Raw genomic sequence first — 26,483 nt, 5'->3', positions numbered from 1 at the left:
GATGATCCTACTGTAATTTCCACAGTCAGACTATTCTCTCTTCTTGAACATTGTCACAATCATGGCCTCTCTGAGGTTATCTGGGTTTTCCCCATCATTCCAAATCCTTAAGATGAGGGCATGGAGCTGTGATGTTAGGTCCTCTCTCCCCTGCTTGAAGATTTTGGTGGGGATTCTACCATTTCCAGATGCCTTGTCATTCTTCTTCTAATTGATAGCTTTCCTCACCTCACCAATGGTTTGAAGGATTCTGAGATCATCTCTGACTAGGGCTTGCAGGGTGGAGATGATAGCACTCTCGTTAACAACAAAGTCATGACTGAGAAGATCTTCAAAATGCCCCTTCCAACAGGAATTGCTAGTTCCCCTTTCCTTGATAAGGTATCCTCCATCATTAGGTCTCAAGGGGGTTGGTTCCTAAGTGCTCGAGCTGGAGATGGCTTTGGAGGCATTGAAAAACCTACATAGATCGTAGAGACTAGTGTGATGATGACCCTCCTTCACCTTGTCTTCCCACCATCTGTTCTTCATATCATAAGTCCTGCTTTGGACCTCTGCCTTGGCTTGTTGGAGATTCAATTTCTTTTGCTTGGAGATGATGTCATTCTGCAGAACACAAAAGGCCCTGTGCTTGCAGTTCATCAATTCTTGGATCTTCCAGTCATTCTCAACAAACCACTTGTGATGTTTCCTAGTAGAAAATCCAAGCATCTCTTCACAGATGCTGATGACAGTGGACTTGAAGGCACCCTAAGTGCTGCCAACATTTTCCCATTATTGTTCATTGGAATTCACCAGTTTTTCATTGAGACACTGGTGGAAGAGGTTTCACTTGATTGTGTCTTTGAGTCCTTTGATACTGATCTTTGATGTTGGTTTTCAGGTCTTTTGGTGTTGATCAGCATTACTTCTGTTGCAGCCAATACTTGGGAACCAGTTTGAGTAACTTAACCAAGCAGCTGAGTCAGTGATCAGTCCAGCAATCATCAGCTCCTAGCACAGCTTGGGTGACAAAGACATCTTTGTGATCCCAGGCACAAACAATGACATAGTCAATCAGGTGCCAATGCTTAGATTGTGGGTGTTGCTATGACGTATTGTGCCTGTTTTTCTGGTGAAACAGGTTGTTAGTGATGCCGTGTTTTAATAGGAGGATGCCGGTAGAGTTGACCTTTCCTTCTCCTTCCTTGACAATGGTTCTTTTCCAGAGGTTTGAGTCCCTTCAAACTCTGGCATTGAAATTGCCAAGAAGAATAAGTCTTTCTTCCTCTAGAATGTCAAAAAGGACTTGGTTAAGGTTGGTATACAATGCCTCCTTGGTTTCAGCAGCAGTAGTAAGAGTCAGGGCATACATGCTAATAGTGGCGTACTGGCTCCCTGCCAGTTTAAGATGGAGAGTCATGAGGCACTCATTAATTCCAACAGGAAACTCACTGAGTTAGTTTATAAGTTCATTCTTAATGGCAAAACCAACTCCTTGAAACCAGTGTTCTCCTTCCTGTTTTCTCTTCCAGAAGAAGGTATAGCCACCTCCATGTTCTTTGAGCTGCCCATCTTCTGCTTGTTAGGTCTCACTCAGTGCAGTGACATCAGTGTTTTGTTGCTTGAGTGCTTGATCCATGATTGCAGTGCAGCACTCTAGGCATTCACTATTAGGATTGTCCATGAGGGTTCTGATGTTCCAGGTCCCAAAACTGATTGTGTGTCTTTGTTGATTGTGACTGCAATAAAGGTGATTCCACTGGATGAGGTTATCCAGTCAGGAAGAAGCTAGACAGGTGATGTTTATGGTTAACATAGGCCCCTCTAGCACCCTTCCCATGTGAGGTGAGCATGGTGGATCCTGGAAAGGGCTGCTCAATAGCAGTTACTGCGGACTCATTCAAGTGCTAGATGACTTTCTTGTAACTGCCACCTTAGTGCTAGTTCATGACCAGGAGATTCCAGACCTCACAATCCTGCTCCTGTGATCACTATGGAACAGATGGAATTAGAACTAGCTTCTCAGACTAAGGACAATAAGAAGTCCTTTTTTAAATACATAGGGGGCAAAAAGATGGTCCCGGGTAACATGGGGCCCTTGTAGGACGCATTGGGAAATTTGGTCGTCACACCAGACAACAAAGCTAACATGTTTAACGATTTCTTTGCCTCTGTCTTCCTAAGTAGGGACCAGAACAACCACCTCCCTGTTGGGCCCCGCTCGGGCCCCAGGGGAGGCACACCTGGGCCAAAGGTTAGCGTGGAACTAGTTAGGGGGCTTCTGGAGGGTCTGGACATGTTCAAGTAAGCCGGCCCGGACAATCTCCACCCTAGAGTCCTAAAGGAATTGGCTGAGGTCATTGCAGGACCCCTGGCACGGCTTTATGAGCATTCATGGTGCTCTGGTGTGGTCCCAGAGAACTGGAAGAGGGCCAACGTGGTTCCCATCTTCAAAAAGGGGAGGAAGGAGGACCCAGGAAACTATAGACCAGTTAGTCTTACCTCGAACCTAGGCAAGCTGTTCAAGAAAATTATGCTGGAACACATCCATGAGGGGCCAGCAGGGGACTGCATGCTTAGGGGCAACCAACATGGGTTCATCAGTGGCAGGTCCTGTCAGACCAACCTGGTGGCCTTTTACGATCAGATTACCAGATCATTAGATGCAGGGGTAGCAGTGGACATAGTCATCCTGGACTTCCGGAAGGCATTTGACACTGTCTGTCACCCCGTTCTCATTAAGAAACTGGGGGGCTGTGGTGTCGACGCCCACACAGTCAATTGGGTCGCCAACTGGCTGGAGGGCCACACTCAAAGGGTGGTAGTGGATGGGTCCTTCTCAACCTGGAAGGACATGGGCAGTAGGGTTAAACAGGGCTCGGTCCTTGGGCTCGCACTGTTCAACATCTTCATCAGCAATTTGGACGAGGGGGTAAGAAGCACCCTGTTCAAATTTGCTGATGACACTAAGATGTGGGGGGATGTTGGCACACTAGAAGGAAGCATCAGGCTTCAGTCAGACCTGGACAGGTTACAAGGGTGGGTGGATGTGAATAGGATGGGATTCAACACAGACAAGTGCAAGGTGATGCACCTGGGGAGGAACAACCAGCACCATACCTACAGGTTGGGGAACTCCCCTCTTGTCAGCAAGGAGGCGGAAAAGGATCTTGGGGTCATCATTGACTCCAAGATGAACATGGGCCGGCAGTGTGGGGAGGCAGTCAGGAAGGCCAACCGCACCTTGTCATGCATCCACAGATGCATCTCAAGCAGGTCCAAAGAGGTGATCCTCCCCCTCTAGGCGGCACTGGTCAGGCCGCAGCTGGAGTACTGCATCCAGTTCTGGGTGCCATACTTCAAGAGGGATGTAGACAGCATGGAGAGGGTCCAGAGGAGGGCCACTCGCATGATCATGGGACAGCAGGGCAGGCCCTGTGAGGACAGGCTACAGGACCTGAACCTGTTCAGCCTCCACAAAAGAAGGCTGAGGGAGGATCTAGTGGCCTGTTATAAATTAGTCAGGGGGGATCAGCAGGCATTGGGGGAATCACTGTTCCCCCGAGCACCGCCAGGAGTGACCAGGAATAACGGTCACAAGCTGGCAGAGGGTAGATTTAGGTTAGATATCAGGAGGCGCTACTTCACTGTCAGGGCGGCTAGGGTCTGGAACCAGCTTCCAAGAGAAGTGGTGCCGGCTCCTACCCTGTGGGTGTTTAAGAGGAGGTTAGATGAACATCTTGCTGGGGTCATTTGACCCCAGTATTACTTCCTGCCATGGCAGGGGGTCAGACTAGATGATCTACTCAGGTCCCTTCCGACCCTAGAAACTAGGAAACTAGGAAACTAGCTGGTTGACAAAGGGCTTGAAAAAATGTGCTGGAGAAGCTGTTTTCATGGAAGATGCCTATGCATGATTACTTTTGTCATGGAAAAGCTGCTGCATATCAATTTCCACCCAGGTATTGGCAAAATGGAACCGTAATCCAGTGTTTTGGCCTCCTTGCCAATTACAGATCTCATTCTGTTGCAACCTTAATCTGCCTTTGCACCCATTGAGATTCTAACATCTTCTTCCACCTGCTCTGCCACTGAGCTCTTGTAGACCCATGGCTGCAGGCTGGATAGCATCAGCAGTCCCTTGATGTCCATCAGGCTTGATGGGTCCTCAGGTAACTGAGGAGCCTGATTCTGGATGCACACATTCTTCGGCAACGGCGGCATGTTGTTGTGTGGAGGAGTGGGATTCACATCCCAGGTTCATAGATTTAATAGATTTTAGGGTCAGAAGGGACCTATTAGATTATTGAGTCCGACTCCCTGCCCTAGGCAGGAAAGAATGCTGGGGTCAGATGACTCCGGCTAGGTGTTTGTTCAACCTCCTCTTAAATAACTCCAAGGAAGGGGACGGCACCACCTCCCTTGAAGTGATTTCATAGATTTCATAGATTTTCATAGACATTAGGGCTGGAAGGGACCTCGGGAGATCATCGAGTCCAGCCCCCTGCCCAAAGGGCAGGAAGTCAGCTGGGGTCATAGGATCCCAGCAAGATAAGCATCCAATTCACTCTTGAAGGTGTTCAATGTAGGTGCTTGAACCACCTCCGATGGCAGACTGTTCCAGACCTTGGGGGCTCGGACAGTAAAGAAATTCTTCCTTATGTCCAGCCTGAAACGGTCTTGCAGGAGTTTGTGACCGTTCGACCTCGTCATCCCTTGGGGCGCTCTGGTGAACAGACGTTCCCCCAGATCCTGGTGTTCACCCCTGATAAACTTATAGGTGGCCATCAGATCACCCCTGAGCCTGCGCTTTTCCAGACTAAAGAGTCCCGTGGCTCTCAGCCTGTCATCGTAAGATCTGTTTTCCTGACCTCTGATCATGCGCATGGCTCTCCTCTGGACTCTCTCAAGCTTCTCCACATCCTTTTTGAATTGTGGAGCCCAAAACTGGACGCAGTACTCCAGCTGCGGCCTCACCAAGGCCGAGTACAAGGGGAGAATGACGTCCCGGGATTTGCTCGAGAAGCATCTATGGATGCACGCCAGCATTTTGGTTGCTTTACTAGCCACAGCATCGCATTGCAGGCTCATCTTCATCTTGTGGTCAATGATGACCCCCAAGTCTCTTTCTTCAGTAGTGCTAACCAACGTAGCACTGCCGAGCCTATAAGGGTGCTGCAGGTTTTTCCTCCCAAGGTGGAGAACCTTGCATTTATCGGTGTTAAACACCGTCAGGTTCTCATCCGCCCATTTGCTGAGCTTGTCCAGGTCAGCCTGGATCACCCGCCTATCTTCTGGCGTGGATGCTTTGCCCCAAAGTTTGGTGTCATCGGCGAACTTGGCCAGTCCACTCCTGACTCCAATGTCCACATCATTAATGAAGATGTTGAACAGGATGGGTCCCAGGACAGAGCCTTGAGGGACCCCACTGGTCACAGGGCACCATGATGAGTGACTGCCATCAATCACAACCCTCTGAGTCCGACCACGAAGCCAATTTCCCAGCCAGCGGATCGTGGTGGAGCCAAGGCCACAACTGGGCAGTTTGGCCAAGAGGTGATCATGGGATAAGTACATTCTATATTTTGGCAACCCTCACTGTGAAGAACTTTTTCCTGATGTCCAGTCTAAATTTGCTCTCCTTCAGTTTGTGTCCATTGTTTCTAGTTACCCCGATGGACAACCTCGTAAACATCATATCCCCTATTTCCTGCTGTCCTCCCCCCCACACCGATGACTTTGTAGATGGCCACAAGATCACCTCTTAGACTTCCCTTGCAGAGGCTGGAGATTCAGGATCCACAATCAGTCCTCTTAGGGTTTTTTCTGTAGGCCTTAACCAGACACGTGGCCCTCCTCTGAACCCTTTCCAGGTTACCTACATCCCTCCTGAAGTGCAGTGCCCAAAACTGGACACAGTTTTGGCCTGGCCAATGCCACATAGAGGGGAACTATCAACCTCCCTAGACCTGTTTGTCATGCACCTACTTACGCAAGAGAGAGTCCAGTTAGCTTTACTTATTACATCAGCACATTGGTGATTCATGTTTATTTTGGAATCAATTTTGGGTTGGTCTCTCTCCTTCCTCCGCTGCTACCATTCCACCTCAGTATCGAGTTGTTGGGCCTCAAAGTGGTGCATGCCTTGGTGGACCAGGTGGCGCCATGCCGAACGGTCAGCAGCTTGCTCCTCCCAGCTATTGGTGTCAATGCCTCCACACTTGAGGATGACCTTGAGCGTATCTTTGTACCATTTCCTTTGGTTGCCCTTTGAGTGTTGGGCAACAGAGAGCTGGGAGAAGAGGGTCTGGTTAGAGAGACAGTTCTCAGACATCTGGACTCAGTGGCCTGTTCATTGGAGTTGATTTCTCAAGAGCAAGGCTTTAATGCTGGTGGACACAGCTTCATGGAGGACGCTCACGCTGGTCTGATGGTCCTCCAATTTGATCCTGGATTCAATGCACTGCTGGTGAAAGTTCTCAATGGTCTTAATGTGACATCTGTAGATGGTCCAGGCTTCAGTGCAGTAGAGGGTGGTCAGCATGACAACCTTATAAACCAGGATTTGGTCAGCTAGGTAGCTGGGTAGGCTTAGTGGTACTCACCATGTCCCAGCACTGTCAGAGGGAGGGAGGGACTTTTCAGGAGGGAGAGCATTGCCCACTACATCCTGGTGCTGCTGCTGTTGCTTGGTCCTCAACTGCTTATTCTTCAGTGTTATTCCTGCTTATTTCACAGCTAACCTTCCCTGAACGTCATTCCTCTTTTCACCACTTGTGGGTGTACTAGGTAGCAGTACAACTCCACCAGAAAGACTACACATGCTGTAAAAAACACAGCTATATGAGCTAAGACAAGCCTGACACTTTGTGGTGGAAAGGGATAACAAAAATTGCAATGGGTTGCATCACTTTGCAAGCACCATAGCATGCACCATTTCAAGAGATATCACACTGCTATTATTAGCTCAGAGAGTAATTATTTCAGGGACAGTGCAGTAAAGATGAAGGCATTATTAGGCTTAAAATTAATAATATTCTATTTCTTTGAAGTTGTACACAAGCATACAAGCTAATATGATGCTTGATGCACTGGATGGAAGATCACAGGCAGTAGAAGGCAATTCGGTGAAACATAGGGCTACAGTAATCCCTACTAAGAAATTACATGAACTAAATGTATCACTAAATAGCAAGTTAGGTGCCTCAAAATAGGATCCAAAATATTTAGTATGCTGAACAGTTTGCCCAACCTAAGAGCAATCAGTCTTGCAATGGGTAGACACATAATCTTCTATAGACAACAGCACCCAAGACAGTGGTGTAGCTAGAACCACTTCAGACTCTTCCACCTGAATGCCCATGTAGCCATTTAGGCTAGGGACAGACATTCAAAAAGCCTGACCCTGAATTGATTCAATCTTTGCTGGTTAGTCAAACCTGGTTAGGCTAAATCAGTTTATAACCCAGAGAAACATCCCAGAAATGCAGGCACATGACTGCAGTGGCTCAGGCTAGAAGCCCGAGGGTGCTAGAGCAGCCCTCCCTTCTCTCCTGCAGGGAGCTGAGGGGGCATGGCCAGGCCTGAGCAGGACACTGTGATTACGGAAGGGTCCTCCCCTTGATAACAGAGCATTTATCAGCACTGTTATCAGCATTTAATACCCCATCAGAAAACAAAGACTTGCTCATTACAAGCTCTTCTTAAACAGCTTTTTGCAAAGGAAGGAATGCAGGGACATTACCATCTGAGCTGTTGATTACCTCCAAAAAGCCCTAAGCAGACACTGCCCTATCTGCCTTATACAACATTAGCTAGCAGACCACATGCTGGCTACAGTCTGTGCTGTGGGAGAGACGAGGAAGGGATCTCTGCTTAAGCAGTGAGTGGTGGGTGGGAAGGAGAATTTATGGGGAAAAGCAGAGGGGAGGGGCCAGCTCTGCTGTGGAGCAGAGAGCCCTGTTCAGCCCAGAGAGCATGCTGGGATGCTGGGGGTGTCTGGTTTAGCTTAAACCAGCAAAGGGTCTGGGACAGACATTGCATAAACCGGTTTGACCCAAATCAGTTAAGTCTGATACTGCCTTCAACCAGGTTTATCTCAAACTGGTTTCAGCCATTTTCAGACTGGTTAATGTGCACTGAACATCTGTTCTGTTACAGGTTTAAAATAGTTTCTGACCACTTAAACTCGTTTACATATAATGTCTGTCCCTAGCCTCGGAGCTTTGGCAGCCTTTGGCATTATTTACAGGAGGAATTTAACTCATACTTCTAGAGCCGTCACAAACCCTTTGGCCACTCTGCCAACATGCCTTAGTGCAGGAAGCCAGAGGAAGTCAGCATGCATCAGCCTACAGCTGTCTCATAGTGAAATGGACATAGGTGTTCCAAAAATCCAACTGCTCTCAGAGCTGCAGGAAGGTAATTTCTTGCTCATGTGATCCACAGTCCAGAGTTCTCTCCTGAAGACAGAGGCATACAAAATTACTTTAAAAAACTGAGGATAATTTATACTTTAAAAAAGAAAAAAAGGCACAGGAACACATGATGGGTCTCCTGGGCAGGAAATTGCTACTTTCAAACCTCCCTGCACAATTACACAGTAAAACATCAGAAATACCTAGTAGACCCTGCCACGTGCAATAGATAAAAATAGGACAGACAAAGGCACCATCAAATTCCTACTATTGTAACAATAAAGAAGTAGTTGAGAAATATATGTTCATCAGATCCTAAGAAAAAGACCATGCTTCACAGAGGAAGACAGCTGCCCCAGTCCATGACTGATTACCTAGGGAAAAATTCCCACTTGAGCCCAGGTTTAGTGATCATGACCCAGAGCAGAAGGACAAAGTCCTTTAACTAGGAACCTCTGATTTTCTAAGTACTAGAAGTACTGATATTCTAAGTACTCCTCACACAAAGTCCCCCTACCTGCCTCCCAGGCTTAGCAGTAACCAATGTGTAAATGTTTCAGAAAAAGGTGAAACACCCCCACACCAGAAACTAGCAGCATTCGTGTGAGGAAGGAGTAACCAAACCTTTCCTTCTAAGTTCAAACAGGGACCAGCAACACTCCTACCAGAGTGGAATTACCAGACACTTTCCACAGCACAAGAACCAGCTAAGAAATATGCGACTCCACAACACACACTGATTGTTAAACCAGAACTAGTTTAACCAATTGTTAATACCACACCATCCCTTCCATAAACTTGTCCAGTTCAGTCTTAAAACAATTCAAGTCCCTTGCCCTCACCAATTTGAACGGAAAACTTTTCAAAAGCTTCACTCCTCTGATAGTTAGAAGTCCTCTTCTAAATTTCCCACATAAGTTTATATGTAGCCAGTGGGTAGCCATTTGATCCTATTCTAGTGGCTATTGCTCATTTCCATAAAAGCCTACTGGCAGACCAGGATTCAAATATCCTCCTTCAGCTGGTGAGGGTTTAAAACCCACCATTCCCATCTTCCTGAAACAGTGCCCTAACTACTATGTAGTATTCTGGATGGAGGTACTGTTCACCCATAGTGCTGAACCTCTAGGAGTGGGGAATCCTGAGTTTTGGTCTGCTCACAGGGCTGTGTTTATCTCTTATAAGTCACTGGATAATGTGTACAAACAGCCCTGGGACCAAGGATTAAAATTAAGGACTCCCCTTTCAAAGCAACTACCCAAATCACTAAGCTAGTGCCAAAGCCACTTTCTCTTTCGTAGTTAGGGCATTATTCTGAAACATGATCAAAATGGGTTTGGGCCCCTGCAGGCTGAGAATGGAAATGAACCCCAGTCTCCCACCCCCTAGACCAGCTATTATAACTATCAGGCTATTATCTAAACAGGTGCCAACATTTTAAAAAGACCAGTCTCACCAACATTGTAAAACAACCTCAACTTCCTTGGTGAAGGCAAAGAACCTAAATTGCTTTAAAATTAACCTGAATAAGTTTATGGGAGAGACAGTATGATAGGACAGGGAGTACAGTCTTGTCAGTGTGTTAGGCATGCTCTGAGAATAGCCAGATTGAGCCACTGAAGCGACTCTAGCAGAGAAGTATCTAGTTTCAAGCTGGATGTTTGGTGCAGTTGTAGCATTTCCAGAAGGACAAATCTAGAAGACTTAGGAACTTTAAGCAAAAAGGGACATTTCTAGAACTTAATACACACTCCAGGCAGCTGTTCAGGCATGGGGCAGGGTTTATCACAATTTTGGGTGGAATTTAGCTGTATAAGTCCAAGTTATTTACTGGATCTAGACCTAAATAAATATATAAAAAGGGAACATTGTCCCCATGCAGAACTTCTCTTGCTAGTAGACGCCCTCTTGGGTTGATGCCCCATTATTTTAAGCTTAATGCGTCAGCAAGTGTTCTGGCAGGTACCCTTAGGAAAATAAAATAAAAGAAAGCACTTATTTGTACACATTCCATTTCTGGCAGGCATTTGGTTCCTCCCCAGTAAAAGCAAAGAACATGTTGATGCATGTTCAACATCACTTTTGGAAGAAACTGTTTCTTTAGGTTGTATTGTGTAACACTGTGTTAAACACTAGAAAATCCAACAAGTTTGATAATATTGGTGCTCTATAGTTTATGTAAAGGATACTTGATCTTGGGGGGAACAGTAGAAGACTATGGCCAGAGGATCTCATGCCCATCTGTAAAAATAAACAATATACCTGACAGAAATGTTAACATAGCAAGGTCTTTACTAACAGGCAAGAAAGGGATATAAAGATTCCTTACCATGTTGGGAAATTTCTGCCTAATGTAGCAGCCACAATCAGCAACCTAAGACTGCTACCATGGAAATGTATAGTGGGCATGAGAAAGACTGTTTGCAAACTGAAGGAGTTAATTAAAAAGATTCAACACTGCAACCCCAATTATGAAGCAAGTACAAAGATTAGCTTGCCAGTGAAGGTCTCCAACAAGTTTATTTGCACCACTATCCAATAACACCACGGTCAAAAAAGTGTCTGTGACATCTAAGTCACTTGTCTCTTGATAAGAACTGTAAGTGCACTCAAATAAGAGAGACAGCTTTGTGCTTAGTCCATGCATGTAAAAATGTTATGTGTTTTTTAATGGAATGCTTGCAGTAACTGAAACTGACCATAATCCACTCTGCAAACACTTTCTCCCCCCAGCTGACACCAAGGAGATTTCAATTTTCAGTCCATACATTTGTACCTAAAAAAAAATATTGTAACCTATAAGAAATGTGTTGGGTATAAATATGGTGCCTGTGTCTACGCATGCACTTGACTGTGGAGTGCACTAATTAGCTGAGGGGTAAAGTATGATCATCTATACTTGCAACAGTCTTATGTAATGAACTAATTAACGCTGCAGTAAGGTAGTACTGTTGGGAACAGTACTATCTTACTCCAGTGTAATTTACTGCAATTAAATGCATGTATAGAAATGACCAAAAGTGAAAATTGTGCCAAGTCAGCCCAGCCAGCCAGGGGCCAGTCTCCTGCCTAGCCACATGGCTCCACACTTTCAGCAACCTTATGCCCCAGCCAGCCCCTCTGTTGCCTGATGCCACCGCCCAGAGCTGTCCCCCAGTACCCCCTGCCAACCCAGGCCTGCTCTGCCCTGGCTCAGATTGCTGATGTCCTGGGCACACATGTTGATGGTGAAGCCAGGAGTAGTTTACTCCAGCTCAAACTCCTTGGGAGTTTATTGCTTCATATTAATTCCAAGTGTAGATATACCCAACATGTAGTACTTTGACAGAAATGCATTAAACATAATCCAAAACTAGTTTGTGCACAGGTCAGTCTGAATTAAAAAGATAAACTTTCTAAACTCAGATGAAATATGGACTGTGGCTGTCAGAACTCATTGCTGAGAATGAGTCTCTGCAAAAAGAAATTAAGGCTTTTAGGATAGGTGACCAAGTAGCATATTCCCAGCCTGTATTATCAATTTAGTGAGAGCTCCCATTATTAAGTGAGATTTTATTGAAAAATACTAGGACAGTGAGTCTTAAGTTGTTGCAAAAAATGTGAAAAAGACACCACGAATGAAATTTAGAAATTGAAAAATCTAAAGGAACGGCTAGAGATGCTTTGTGCTGGCCCAAAAGAGCAGCAACATTAAGAAAGCTATTCAAGTTTGGTACTTGTATAAAATATTAGTATATTTCTGAGAAAGTGTGGTAGTCAGGTAATGTCCCTTATGACCGGAAAAGGGCAAATAATGCATAACTTGAAGAAAGAGGAGCAGAAGGAGACTGGGAATTACAGATCAATAAGTCTGACCTTAATCCACAGAAAGCTCGTGATGCATGTCCACAGTGAATCTGCCTGTATTTTAAAGCACCTAGAGAAGAACAAGATGATCACAAACAGCTAGCATGGATTTACCAAGAACAAGTCAATCCTGACCAACTTCATTTCCTTCTATGATAAGGTGACAGGCTTTGTGGATAGGGGAGGGCAGTGGATGTGACATACCTCGACTTCAGCAACACTTTCAGCACCATCTTCCATGACATTCTCATAAATACACTAAATAAGTGCAGACTAGATGTAAGTAATGCAAGGTGGATACATAACTGACTACAAGTAGTCATCAAGAGCTGGGTGTCTAGTTGTGGGGAGACATCAAGTGGGATTCCACAAGTGTCTGTCCTGGATCCACTGTTGTTTAACATTTTCATTAATGAGCTAGAGAATGGGATTGAGTACATATCAGTTTGCAAATGACACCAAGTTGGGTGGGGTTGCGAACACTCTAGAGGGTAGGGCTAGGAGCCAAAATGATCTAGATAAACCAGAGAAATATCTGCAATCAACCAGCTTAAATTCAACAAGGACATGTGTGAAGTCCTATGCTTGGGTACAAGATGCGGCCCCAGGGGCAGCTATGATGCCCCAAGTCGCCATGTGGCTCCTGCCCCACTCCAGCTCCTTGGGATGCACTCCCTTCTTCTCCCACCTGCTATGCCTTGAAGGAGTAATTTCAGTGTTAAAGACAGGCTGGCCCAGGGTCCCAGAGTGAGCACTAGAGTGTTTTGGCGAGAGGGTCCCACCCATACCTAGCTCACCCTAGTCCTGCCCCTCAAGCACTAAGTGGGGCCCTCATGGCTCCATCAGTTTCTCACCAGTTGCCTTAGGGCCTATTCATGGCCTCCTTCTACCCCTGTGGCTACACTCATGCCTCACATATGTCACTCTGTCATTCAAGGAAAGGCTCAGCCCTCTTGGCTTTAGTCCACTAGCTGCTCTTGCTACAGACTGCTAAGCAATCGCCCACTTGCTCCGCCTTGGCTCCTCAGCCCCAGGTTTCCCTGTGGTTTCACTCAGAGTCCCTTGGCCCCACCCCATTCAGCATCTAAACTAGCTCCCTGGTGTCCGTACCCCAGTGAGGCTGCTGGTGCCTTCTCTGTGCCAGCCCCTGCCTATGGTCCTTGATCTTGTCTGAGCCATATGCTGGGTGCCCCCTCAGGTATCCCGGGGCCTTCTTACCACCCCTATTAGCTGTAACTGCTCTTTGAGTCTCAAGCTTAAATCACAACATAAATACAACACTACAATATAACTAAAGGCACGGGAAGCACAACAAATAAGGAAAAGCTGAAAGAACTAGTATGTTAGTATAGAGAAGAGAAGATTGAGGGAGAACTTGATAAGTCTTCAAATACCTCAAGGGTGAGTATAAAGAGGATGGTGATAGCCTTCTCTCTGTGGCTGTAGGAAACAGGACTAGGAACAATGGCCTCAAGCTGTAGCAGAGGAAATTTAGGTTGCAGATTAGGAAGAATGTTCCGACCACAAGGGTGGTTAAGCATTGGAAAAGGCTACCTAGAGAAGTCATGGAATCTCCTACTCTGGAAATTTTCAGGAGTAGATTAGACAGACAGTGGGGAAAGTTTAGGCAGGGATAATTCTGCCTTGAACAAGTCTATACTCATAGGAAATAGGTAAATTGATCCTCATTTCATGGGCTGTAGATGTCACTATGGGCTGCAGATGTCACTAGAGGCATACATGGGCTGTAGATGTCACTATGACATAGGAAGAAGTGGATAAAAGATGACTGTCCAGTAGTGTGCTAACCGTATGTTCCCATTTGAATAATCCCAACATAATTCTAGCCCCTATAAATGGAGTGGAGTAGTTATTTATATATTTCAATTTAGGTCTACATTAGAAAAGCCTAGCCTAGCTTCCAGATTCCTTGAACATATCTTGATCTGTAAGAAATAAACAGATCCAGCACCTATAGAAAAACAGGTCCAATGCATCATCAGTACAGATGTTACAAAAACAGCACATCACAAAATAATGGCAGAAGATCGGGCAGCATCCCTGAGAAACAGCATTTGTTTTAGCAGTCGGTTTAATCTGCAAAGTGTTTTACAAAAGAAAGTCTCTCATCATGTATGGGAAATAATTAATTCATCTTCACTTTGTCAAAGGAGGAGGTAGGAGGTAGAGATAAGTGAAGATGAACCAGAACCATAGAAGGAGTTAGTGACAGCCTGAATTAAGGGTACAAAGGTTTCTTTCTTCTGGAGCTGTACTCTGAGCATTTTGCCAAGTCTCTGGCTACATGCAGGTTTTCAGAAAAGAGCTTGTGGGGAGGGGCAGTAAAGAAAGAGAGAAACCACAAACGTGTGGTAGTACAGGCCTATCTGCAAGTTATTTATTTTTCTTAATATTATTTTAATACCATAAAGCCCTCAACTGAGACTGGGGCCCATTTTAATAGAGACTACTGTGTTGGCCACCGCCTGCCTCAAAGAGTTTACTATCCAAGAAGATAGAAAAAAGCACCCTGTCTCCCCCTCAAAAATTTGTCTCCAAACAGACTGGGGAAAAAACGAATCATTACATTTTTACAAAGCTAGTGCACAGACAGATATCAGGCACATCTAAATTTAGTCCCTCAGGGATGCAGCACATGAAGACATTCCTATACTACTTTTAATAGAGCTTTCTTGGGCAGCAATAGCCGTGAAGCCAAGTGCCACAGGCAGTAGATGGCAAGGTTGGCATATACCCAAGGTCCCAGATTGGGATGTAAAGAATCTGGACCAAGTTCTGTGCTGCTACAGATTCAATTCCATCAGTTTGGTTAGGTCTCTGTGTACTGCAATTGCAGCTCTGGCCCTGCAGTACAGACATAGCCAAGTCAGCTCCTCATTCACCAAGCCTCAGTTATTACATGACTGGGACCATGTATAAGGCAGATGTCATGCTGAAGCAAGGAACAAAGGCAACTTGCACCCTACACATCTTTCTATACACTGGTAATACTTCACTGAAGTCATCTTACCTAACTTCCTGTATGTATGTACATGTAGATAATAGCAGGCAAATATATTATTGTTTTGACAATATACTCAGCTAAGACATGGAGATCATCCTGGTAGAATTCTTGAGTGACTTGGTAGCAACTGTGCTTCCCATGCACAGAGATTCATACAAAACTGGAGTATCTGGATATAGGAAGAGCTCGGCACTTTGGTGAAACTTCTCTTGTATGACGGCCTGCAAGTTAATTCAATTCAACTGCAACTAATCGGATGTTACCATTGAAAGCAATACCCACTGAGCAATGGCACCTAATGAAGTTTAGTGCCCCTGTTACTAACATCTGTTGCAGTGTTCCCAACATCTTGAAACCTGTTTTGAAATTCATGGACATGCTTCTCAGGCTGCCGCTCTGTTGTTCCATGCTAGAGCATTCTGAAGACATAGGGTAGGTGATGTGTACCTAAACAGTTCAGTAAATCAGCGGTTCCCAATCTGTGGTCCATGTACCACCAGTGGAACACAGACAACCTGTCTGTGATATGTGTTAACAGATTTATTATAATTTCTTAATATGACGAAAATTTGCTGGTGGTACTTAAGGTTGAACTGAAAAATTTGCTGGGGATACTTAACATTGTATCATTTAAAATTGGCGGTGTGCAATCTGTCAGAGTTTGGGAACCACTGCAGTAGATGTTAAACAACAAAGGCCTGTGACTGAAAGAAACAACACACATCAGACACTTCTCAGGATATGTGTAGAAGCATGTGTGCATGTGCCTCCACTTGTATTAAACCAAACCTGTGTCATAGCCATAGCTGTAACAAACAATCCAATATGTATTTTCCAAAAAAACCTCCAAACAAACCTCTTTAATATTTTAAAATTTCATTGCTGTTTCATAGGTGACAGCTCACAAATGTCACACGGTATGCACACAGCTGTTTGATCACATACAGGGAGGTTTGTAGCAAAGCTGTACGAAGGGCCTTATAACACGCAGCTGGATAGCTGTCATACACTTCTTAGAACCAACAGTGTTATGGGATGCATCTAGTTCCAGTGCAGCCCATACAGTGCATCCTGCACTTCCTTTTCAGTTCCTTTCCATATTTACTGACATTACTTCATAACATTCAGAATGTGCATGGGCAACATCTGCAATAGCTGACCTGACCTACTTTCCTGAGAGTAAATGTTTTCAATTCAAAACAGATGTGTTTGCTCAGTGGTAGATAAGCATGGGCAGGAAGGTAGATATTTCATTCAATTTACTTAGGGTGAATTCTGAATCACCTTTCTGTGGCTGGTCCAAAGCTCTTTTCTTTGGACTGCATGGCCATATGATCATATCCCTAGAATCAGATTCTTTTCTCATTCACACTGCTTGTATGCTAATAACTGGTGGCATGGCTGGTGTCATCCAGTAAAATTGGATCATATTGGTTACATTTATGCAGAACCCTTCCCAGTTTCCTGGGCAGGTTTCTCCCCCCATGGTAAGGTGGTGGTGTCCTCTTTTTGGATCCTCTGATCTCCATCCGTGTGGGGGTTTTTTAATATAAACAAATGTCTGGGATTTTGATCAGGTCAGTTTTGAAGTTGGGTCGGGGCAGCTTCAAAGTTTTTCCCAGCTTGCCCTAGCAAGGAGTTGCTTGGGGCTGGCGGGAGTTGGGGGACGGCAATTCGTGGAAGGGCACACACACACGTGGCCAGCATGCAGCCAGGCAGAGTAGTGGGAACAGCCCTGGCAGCTGGATGCAAGTAAGTCAGGGCAGGGGGTGTTGGAAGGCCAGGGCTTTGGGACTGTCCAGGGGGCTGGGAGGAGGCCAGGGGCACTTGTGTGGGGGGGGAGGTGCCTGCCAGAGCTGGAGGAAGCTGTCCAGGTGCCAGGGCTGCAGCAGGGAAGGGGTGGCAGGGGGGACATGCCTGCCCCTCCAGCAGGGGAAGGGGACAGGGGGGCCCTTTGAGGACAGCAGAGAGCTGTGTGGCCTGGCTGGTGGCACCAGGGCCAGTGCCCTTGCTTGCAGGGGCAAGGCAACTGGGAGCCGCTGCAAGGCTGGAAGGAGCAGAAGGGTGTAAGTCAGAAATGAGGGGCACCAGCAGAGCTGTGGCTTGTGAGGGGAACTGGCAATGCCAGGGGGCTGTGGGTTGGGAGTGAGGGGCACCAGCATGGCCCAGGGGTTAGGGTACTGCAGGTTGGGAGTAAGGGGCACTGGCAGAGCCAGCAGTCTGTGGGGTGGGAGTGAAGGGTAGCAGCAGAACTTGTGGGGGGGGGCGTGCTGTGGCTTGTGAGTAAGAGGCAATAGAATGGGCAGGGGCAGGGCACTGCCATATCACTTCCGCCCATAATCAAACTCTCCCCTACCCCCCCCCCAACACACAACAGGTGTCCTCTTTTTTGGAACTGAAAATATAGTAACCCTAGTATAGGGGATATGGTGTTTAGAAAGGGGCGCCCAAGTAGATCACCAGGCAGAGTACACATGGCAACAGCAGCCCAGCTAGAACTGTTCTATACTCTGCCCACCCCAGCTCTTAAAGCAGTGACAGCAAGGAACTACTTCGGAGTTCCCATCATAGCAATGCTGCCAGGACACAGACTCTGTGGGGGTAAGGGGTGATTCTGGAGCTCTTCCTCACTTGGCACCCAGGGCAGGTGGTCCTTGCCAACCTCTAGTTATGCTATTGCTTCCAGGCTGTGGCTTTTAGACAACTCAAGTGTGTCACCCTTAGCTAATGGGTCTGCATTGGGTTACATAACAGCATATTGACCCTGCTGCCAGATTTTGTTCTGTATGTAACAACATCACTTTTCTGTGAAAGCACTGATTTTACTTGGTGACACTACAGTAATAAACAGGGGGCCTACTAGGTTGCCCCTTTCTAAATACCGTATCCCCTATCCACATTGACTGTAATTACCAGCAGGGGCTGCTTCCTGCTGCATTGTCCGCAGTTGCTTCCTCTGAGTCACAGCTACCTCTGGGAACACCAGATGAATGCAGCTGCTGAGCATTCTTTAAACAGCCCATTCACAAATTGATCTTGCTTTCAGTTGTGATGCCAAGGGATACAAAGCTCTATACCCAGAGTCCACATAAAATAAATCCAGTAGCCTGAGAGGAAGTTTCAGCCTAGTGACTTTCCTGCACATCTTCTTCTTCACATTCCTTTCTTGCATACCTGACAATACTGCTTGCCATGAATACAGAAAGAATCACAGCAATGCTGCAAAACCAGACCCTTGGGATAGCCTCATTTGACAAAACATGGGGAGGTGAAGTGGAGTTGAGGTGAACGTATGGGGAGGTGAAGGGGAGTGTACCAAAGCTTTGAATGAATCCAATTTTAATGCCATAACTTTTTGTCTGTGCCTTGAAGACACTAACAAAGTGTTATTCCTGATCACTGACTTAGAAGTGCTCTGAAGGCAGTAGGTTTGAAAAGAAATTGGTTGCATTACAGTATTTACCATTTACTCTGAAGCCTCCTGCTATACATCAGAAACTCAGAGGCAAGACATCAGCCTACAGGATGTTTTCTAGCATGATGGTTCATATGAGCTTTTGAGTACAAGATTTGGTTATTCTTATGACTAGGGCCTGGTTTAAATCATGGGCCCAGCTCACTAATATAATGGTCTGATTGTCGTGGAGGCTGCCATTCTTGCACCCAGATTGTGACACTTCCCTTATGCCCCCTGACTGACCAAGGGGACAGGTTTTGGGCCAGATTTTATTGCAACAGCAGAGGTCTTGCTCCCAAGGCTGCTGCTTAAAAGCTCACATCATGTCCCCTCCCCCACCCAGCTTCACTGGTAGAGGCAGGAACAGCAGTAGCGGTCTCCGCACTGTATTGTTTCTGACAGGCAGGGAGGAAATTCCCTTTTCAAAAATGCCACTCTGCTTTGCTGGGCTCCCACCCAATCAGCAGTGAGTCTGAGGCTGAGTTCAGCATCAACCAATCAGCAGGGAGTGTTCCTGTAGGGTACTGAACTGGGTTCACCAGGTCCTGGACTGAGATGTTCCAAGCTTGCCTTGATTTCTTTTTATTGGCTGTAGCAGCCATCTTGTTGCGGCAAAACACCGTGATATGGCTGCTTACAAGTGGCCATATCATGGCATTTCATTGCAAGTCACCTTTTTTGTAAAAATAACTTAATTTCATGATTTTCATGAAAAATGCAATATCGTGATTTAAACCAGGCCCAGCTTATAACTATTTGTATGAAACTCAGTTCTAAGACGAAAAAAAAGCTTTGAAATGTCATATCTAGTTTCCTTGTATTTTCTTTTCTCAGGCTCACCGCCTGGTTTGGCATGAAATGACTGACACTTAAAAAAAAAAAAAAAAGCTTCATATTTAACCTTGATATTTAACCTTGATCTCACTCCTTATACTTCAGCCCCAACTTCATTTTTGAAGGAAACATTTGTAAGGTTGTCTTCATGGTGAAATTAACTTGGAGTTATGATTCAAGTAATACCCTTATCTTGAGTCCCATCCACACCAAAATCCTTTAATTCAAGGTAGGGAATATTTTTAATTCCAAAAACATATAGACAAGACTCAGGTAGTACTACCCATCTGCCAGCCCTATAACTATTTTGTAGTGCAGATGAAAGCTAGCATCATCCAAATGAGGTAAGCATTCCAATGCCTTTCCACAATCTCCTTTTGTGTCCAAAAAAGGAGGGATGAGTTTTCCCACAGTTACAAGGAAAGAGCACTGCTCAAGTACATCCCTCCCAGAGATATATAGAGGCAGTCCTTGACTTACAACATTTCAAGTTACAACTTTCATAAATTGACACTGTTTCAACTTTATGACATCAGTTTCAACTTTACAACACTTGATCCAATGCAATGTCACGCCAATGAACAAGTTCACTGCATCGCTCATCTCTCTGGAGAACATCTGTCCAAACTTCTTCGGATATTTTCTATAAGAAAGCAGACAAACCTCAGCCAAGACTCCTGGGAAGACTCCAGCCAAGAACCCTTCAAAATGTCCAGCAAAGTCACCTCAAGGAAGTCCTTCCAAATCAATATGATTGCTATTTACAATATAAATACATTAATGTAGCTATATTACCCACCTATAATTGATCGAGTACAAAATTCTGGGATATTTTTGGTGAAAATAGGGTATTGGGCCTTCATTCAGGAACCAATCCCCCATTTATAACATTGTTTCTTATGAGAAAAATGGTTCCAAGTTACAGTGTTTCAACTTAAGACTCTGTTTTCAGGAACCAATTGTGTCGTAAGTCTGAGGACTGCCTGTACAATGTACACATACCCAGTTTGGCTCAGCTCACTCCAACTTACTGAGAAAACCTGTATGGCCTCCAGAAGCCTGTGCAAGTAAGCAGTGCACCATTGTGAGATGCAACAAATAAAGTGATATTCCATAGTATAGCTACTTTCAATCAAGTTAAACTAACTTGGGAGGAGTAACCTGAGTGAAGAATTTGAACAGACCCTAATGCTGGGACCTAAGTTCAATCTTCTACTTACATAATCATGCATCTATTTCCCTGAATTAACAAGGGGGGAGTGAAGGGGTGGATTGAAAGGAAACATTAACCAAAGTTTCTGTAAATCAAACAAAATGTCTTAAATACTTCACAATGGACCCAATCTACCTTTCGTTCCACTGCTGACAGAGCTACACCAGAGGTGAATTTGTAATATAGGCCCAGATGGAAAAAGACAGCAGGCAGGGTCTGAAATCCACATACCAAGAAAAGCAGTGTTCCTCATCCACTAATCATCATAAATGGACTCCAACAAGAGCTCTACCCCTTCAAATGACAAATGGTAGGTAGGCACAGACATTAATTTGTACTGGTAGAAATTTCTGAGAAATTGAGGGAGCACCAGGCAAATCCCTTCACCCACTCCCCAAACCAGGAACCCCAGGCTGGATGGAGGGGCAAGATGCAGCTGTTCCTCCGTACCAGGAGCCAAGCAGACCAAGCAGCAGGGAAATCCCCTGCCAGGGCCAGTGTGACTTACCTCAACCTAGAAGAAAAACATGCTGAGATCACCAAGCTGCTTCCTATTTTCAGCCTCTGATAGTGATCAAAAGTCTCAGCTTTGCTTTCACAGTTATCTGAAGAAATTAAACCAAAGATGGCATCAGTCCTCCCATTTATGGTCTTCAGCCTCTGAGCTCTGCTATAAAGTAAGAGACAGGCCTCAACACCGCTGGTGCAATGGACAGCTGTGGCCCTTACTAGAAAAAAAAAGGTTTTAACCATTGCCTGCCAGCTCAAACTTGGGGTCTCGACAGGCCTGTTGTATGGTAGCATGCTATAGACAGTGGGATAAAAACAGAGGTTATGACATGATGCATAATGGAGAAATGGATTAGGTTAGCTTTAGGGAAAGGTGGTTGCTTACCCCTTTATATTCAAAGCAATTTCTGGGATAACTTTAATAAACTTTTCTGAGTTGATTAATATAAAAATTCCAAGCCACAGAGCAGTGATTTATGGTATTTTCAGTGACCTTTGGTTAGCTGCAGTATTTTAGAGGGTCATATATTTAGAGTTGTGAAGAGATGACCAATTTTAATGTTACCTTTTCGCTCAGCAAAATAGTCTGTTTCAGGCCCAAGAAAATAAACTTGGCCTCTCATCTCACAGACTAGTGAACTGAGAGGTGATCTCCCCAGGGCTGCTTCCTACTGCTTGCATTTTCTAAGTCCTTTTATGTGTAAGAGTTTACCATAGGCTTAAAGAAATCAAAGTGCAATATGTGCTCAATTTTACCAGTCCCTGGTTGGCCTGCCAGGAATCCCAGCAATACTTTTCAGAATCAGGTGACTGAAAAACAAATGATTCCATATTCTCATACCATCCCATCTGTAAGCATGTAATATTGGGAAACTGAGCATTTATAGAATGAGACTGTGCAGCCTGTCCCTTACTTTTGCATCAGGAACCCTGAATTCTCAGTAGTCCTATTCTCTTTTCTTTTTATTCCTTAAATATTTATGCAATTTGAACTTAAATATTTCTCTTGGATCCTCTGATAATATGTTCAAGGCTGCCTCTGCTAAGAAACACAATAAATTTAAATGAAGGTTAATCCCCAAGATGCCAAATAATGCACAGTGCTAGCAGATCACACAGTCATTCAGTTTAACTAAAATATTTGTAACAACACAAACATAACTAATGCACATGGCTGCATGCACTGAAGCAGGGTAATAATGCACAGCAACTCTTATTTAAAAGTGGGCAAACTAGTGTCTAATTGCCTGAAGAAATGGAGCTCCACCAAACAAGCACTGTTGAGCTCTGTGAGGCCCAGTAAAATAACTGAAAAGGAGCAACAGGGGCAGTAGCCTCCACCTCCACCTTTAGGAGGGAGGTGGGGGAAGGGAAGGAAGGCCACAAAAATAGCTACCACCACAGCTAACAGCAGGATGCGTGTCTGGCTTGTGAAGCAGCCCCATTATACCTTTGTTAAGACCCCAGGTAAACTTACTTCAATGGTTTGAAATGTATTCACTATTCCAATTTCAATGTTTTTAACTGATTCTTCTATTACCAATTTTAATGCCTAATCTTATGACATGCTTATCTCACATGGCTTGGTTTGTGAATAAAAGCCAACAAAGACTTAGCTACCCAAAAGTTAGGTTTTGCAGCAAATAGGTGCAGACACACGTCATCTAAAGCATCTAAATGGATTGCTATGTTCAGTTTTGGGCCCCCCCACTACAGGAAGGATGTGGATAAGTTGGAGACAGTTCAATGAAGGGCAACAAAAATAGTAAGGTGGCTGGGGCACATGACTTCTGAGGAGCGGCTGAGGGAACTGGGCTTATGTAGTCTGCAGAAGAGAAGACAGAGAGGATTTAATAGCAGCCTTCATCTACCTGAAGCGAGGTTCCAAAGAAGATGGAGCTGGACTCTTTTCAGTGGTGGCAGATGACAGAACAAGGAACAATGGTCTTAAGTTGCAGCAAGGGAAGTTCAGGTTAGATATCAGGAAAAATTTTCTCACTAGGAGAGTAGCAAAGCACTGGAACAGGTTACCCAGAGAGGTTGTGGACTCTGCATCCCTGAAGGTTTTTAAGACCCAGCTAGACAAAGCCTTGGCTGGGATGATCTAGTTGGGAATAGTTTCATAGTTTCGTAGTTTCTAGGGTCGGAAGGGACCTGAGCAGATCATCTAGTCCAACCCCCTGCCATGGCAGGAAAGAGTACTGGGGTCAAATGACCCCAGCAAGATGTTCATTTAACCTCCTCTTAAACACCCCCAGGTTAGGAGCCTGCACCACTTCTCTTGGAAGCTGGTTCCAGACCCTAGCCGCCCTCACAGTGAAGTAGCGCCTCCTGATATCTAACCTAAACCTACCCTCTGCCAGCTTGTGACCGTTATTCCTGGTCACTCCTGGCGGTGCTCGGGGAAACAGTGACTTCCCCAATGCCTGCTGATCCCCCCTGACTAGTTCATAACAGGCCACAAGATCCCCCCTCAGCCTTCTCTTGTGGAGGCTGAACAGGTTCAGGTCCCGTAGCCTGTCCTCATAGGGCCTGCCCTGCTGTCCCCTAATCATACGAGTGGCCCTCATCTGGACCCTCTCCATGCTGTCGACACCCCTCTTGAAGTGCGGCGCCCAGAATTGGATGCAGTACTCCAGCTGCGGCCTGACCAGTGCTGCATAGAGGGGGAGGATCACCTCTTTGGACCTGCTCAAGATGTGGATGCATGCCAAGGTGCGGTTGGCCTTCCTGACTGCCTCCCCACACTGCCGGCCCATGTTCATCTTGGAGTCAATGATGACCCCCAGATCCCTTTCCGCCTCCATGCTGACAAGAGGGGAGTTCCCTAACCTGTAGGTATGGTGCCGGTTGTTCCTCCAGAGGTGCATCACCTTGCACTTGTCTGTGTTGAATCCCATCCTATTCTCGTCCGCCCACCCTTGTAACCTGTCCAGGTCTGACTGAAGCCTGATGCTTCCTTCTAGTGTGCCAACATCCCCCCACATCTTAGTGTCATCAGCAAATTTGAACAGGGTGCTTTTTACCCCTCATCCAAATTGCTGATGAAGATGTTGAACAGTGTGAGCCCTAGGACCGAGCCCTGCAGAACCCCACTGCCCATGTCCTTCCAGGTTGAGAAGGACCCATCCACTACCACCCTCTGAATGCGGCCCTCCAGCCAGTTGGCGACCCATTTGACTGTGTGGGTGTCTACACCACAGCCCCCCAGTTTCTTAATGAGAACAGGGTGAGAGACGGTGTCAAAAGCCTTCCAGAAGTCCAGGAAGATTATATCCACTGCTACCCCTACGTCTAATGATCTGGTGATCTGATCGTAAAAGGCCACCAGGTTGGTCTGACAGGACCTGCCACTGATGAACCCATGTTGGTTGCCCCTAAGCATGCAGTCCCCTTCTGGCCCCTCCTGGATGTGTGCCAGCATAATTTTCTCGAACAGCTTGCCTAGGTTCGAGGTGAGACTAACCGGCCTATAGTTTCCCGGGTCCTCCTTCCTGCCTTTTTTGAAGATGGGGACCATGTTGGCCCTCTTCCAGTCCTCCGGTACCTCACCAGAGCACCACGAGTGCTCATAACGTTGTGCCAGGGGACTTGCAATGACCTCGGCCAGTTCCTTTAGAACTCTAGGGTGGAAATCATCCGGGCCGGCTGACTTGAATACGTCCACCCCCTCCAGAAGCTCCCTAACTAAATCCTCGCTAACCTGTGGCCCAGGTGTGCCTCCCCCAGGGCCCGGGGCCCTTCCAGCTCTAATTTTCTATTTTCTACGATTCCGTGATTCTACCTCCTATTTAGCCTCATGTGTCCTAACAAAGAGTCTTTTCGTAGCTTTATGCATGAAAGCTCTGGATGCCAGAACCCTATGGGAGGTGCCTCACTATATTGTGCACAGGAACAACAGGTGCAGCAGAATGAGATCCAAAATGGTCAGCATGCTGAGTGGTTCCGCACTAACAGTCAACATGCTGAAAAGACCACCTGGAGCAGGTCACTACAAAATGCTGATGGTAGTGTGGGTTTTTTGTTTGTTTTTATCTAACAGCTTACTCAGCACTGCAGGGAAGTGCCTTCCTCAATTTCAGTTCCACAGCACAGAAGCCGTTCTTGAAGGTGAGTCCCTCTGACTCTGACCTTTCTTCCAATACCTGAGTAGAGTTCAGTCTTGTAAAAAGCACAAGCTGACGCACCACTCCTTTTAAACACTGGACTAGTGTGAAGGCATTCACCCCAGATTCATATCTCACTTCCACCTAAATGTAGTTAACTTCATTTACATCAGATTCATAACTGCCAGGCCATTTGCTGTTCTGAGAGAAGGAATTCCCCACCTTAGTGTTGAAGCTAAACCACTGAGCAGAAGAGAATTCAAAATCAGAAAAACAGCACAGATTATGTAACCTAGGATGTGGAGAGACCTGGGTTCCAGGACTGGTTATGCATTTTTCTAATGACAGTTTCATGTAAAATATATAAGCAGGCACACAGTGAGACAGAACCTATGGTACCTGGAGAATTTATGGAAAAAAAGCAAAGTTCCTACAGAGTTCAGATACCTCCACAGTTAGGCAGCAGCAGCATTGCTGTTTTTAGGGCTGTCATTTTGACCTTTGTCATCTAAATTTCAAGCAAGTCTTGCTTTAACCACTTAAGTCTTTTTTAAAGATCTGGTCTTTCATGTATCTTCCAGAGATAAATGACACTTCATAGGTAGTGCAAACCATAGCCCTGGCACTTGTGCTTATATTGATGGAATACTGCATTTGCCTACTATACATTAGTTTGCTAAATAAACAATCCTCACTGGTTATTAAGCACTGATTTTAAAACAGTAATCTGAAGAGACAAATTCTCTATTTGCATTCAGGAGTACCAAACTCTAAGGTGTCCTCCAAAGATTTTTGATGCAGATCAAGGAAATATCATGAGAGGACACCTTCTCACAAGATATTCACCATCAAATCCAGATCAGAGTGCACATTCTGGTACAAATCCATGACAATCTATATACAGCTGATCAAGAAATAATCCTTTCTCTCTTCAGTAGCAGAGAGAATCATAAAAAATTAAAGTCAGAGGGGAGCAGGAGGTCATCCAGTCCAACTCCCTGCTCAAAGCAGCACTGTTCCTAACTAACTGTAACAGCCCCAAGGCTTTGTCTCACTGGGTCTCCAAGGGTGCAGATTCCACCGCTTCTCTGGG

At 45.5% G+C, this 26,483-nt stretch overlaps 1 long non-coding RNA gene across 3 annotated transcripts in view; it reads right to left on the bottom strand.

Moving 5' to 3' along the window:
- Positions 1 to 26,483, bottom strand: part of LOC149865766 (uncharacterized) — a 204,143-nt gene that overhangs the window by 151,476 nt on the left and 26,184 nt on the right. For 2 of the 3 annotated variants that reach the window (XR_016441771.1, XR_016441770.1), the window contains exon 2: positions 21,283 to 21,379. This is a non-coding gene — a long non-coding RNA (uncharacterized LOC149865766). Of the gene's footprint in view, positions 1 to 19,895; positions 20,205 to 21,282; positions 21,380 to 26,483 lie in introns of those variants that run through there. The other variant, XR_016441769.1, reaches the window with a different exon arrangement.

The sequence above is a fragment of the Crocodylus siamensis genome, chromosome 4 (genome assembly GCF_052110815.1).
Source record: "Crocodylus siamensis isolate JL-2025a chromosome 4, ASM5211081v1, whole genome shotgun sequence".
Taxonomy (NCBI): domain Eukaryota; kingdom Metazoa; phylum Chordata; order Crocodylia; family Crocodylidae; genus Crocodylus; species Crocodylus siamensis.
The sequence above is the reverse complement of the archived record's forward strand: the minus strand, read 5'-3'. Positions and strand labels throughout refer to the sequence as shown.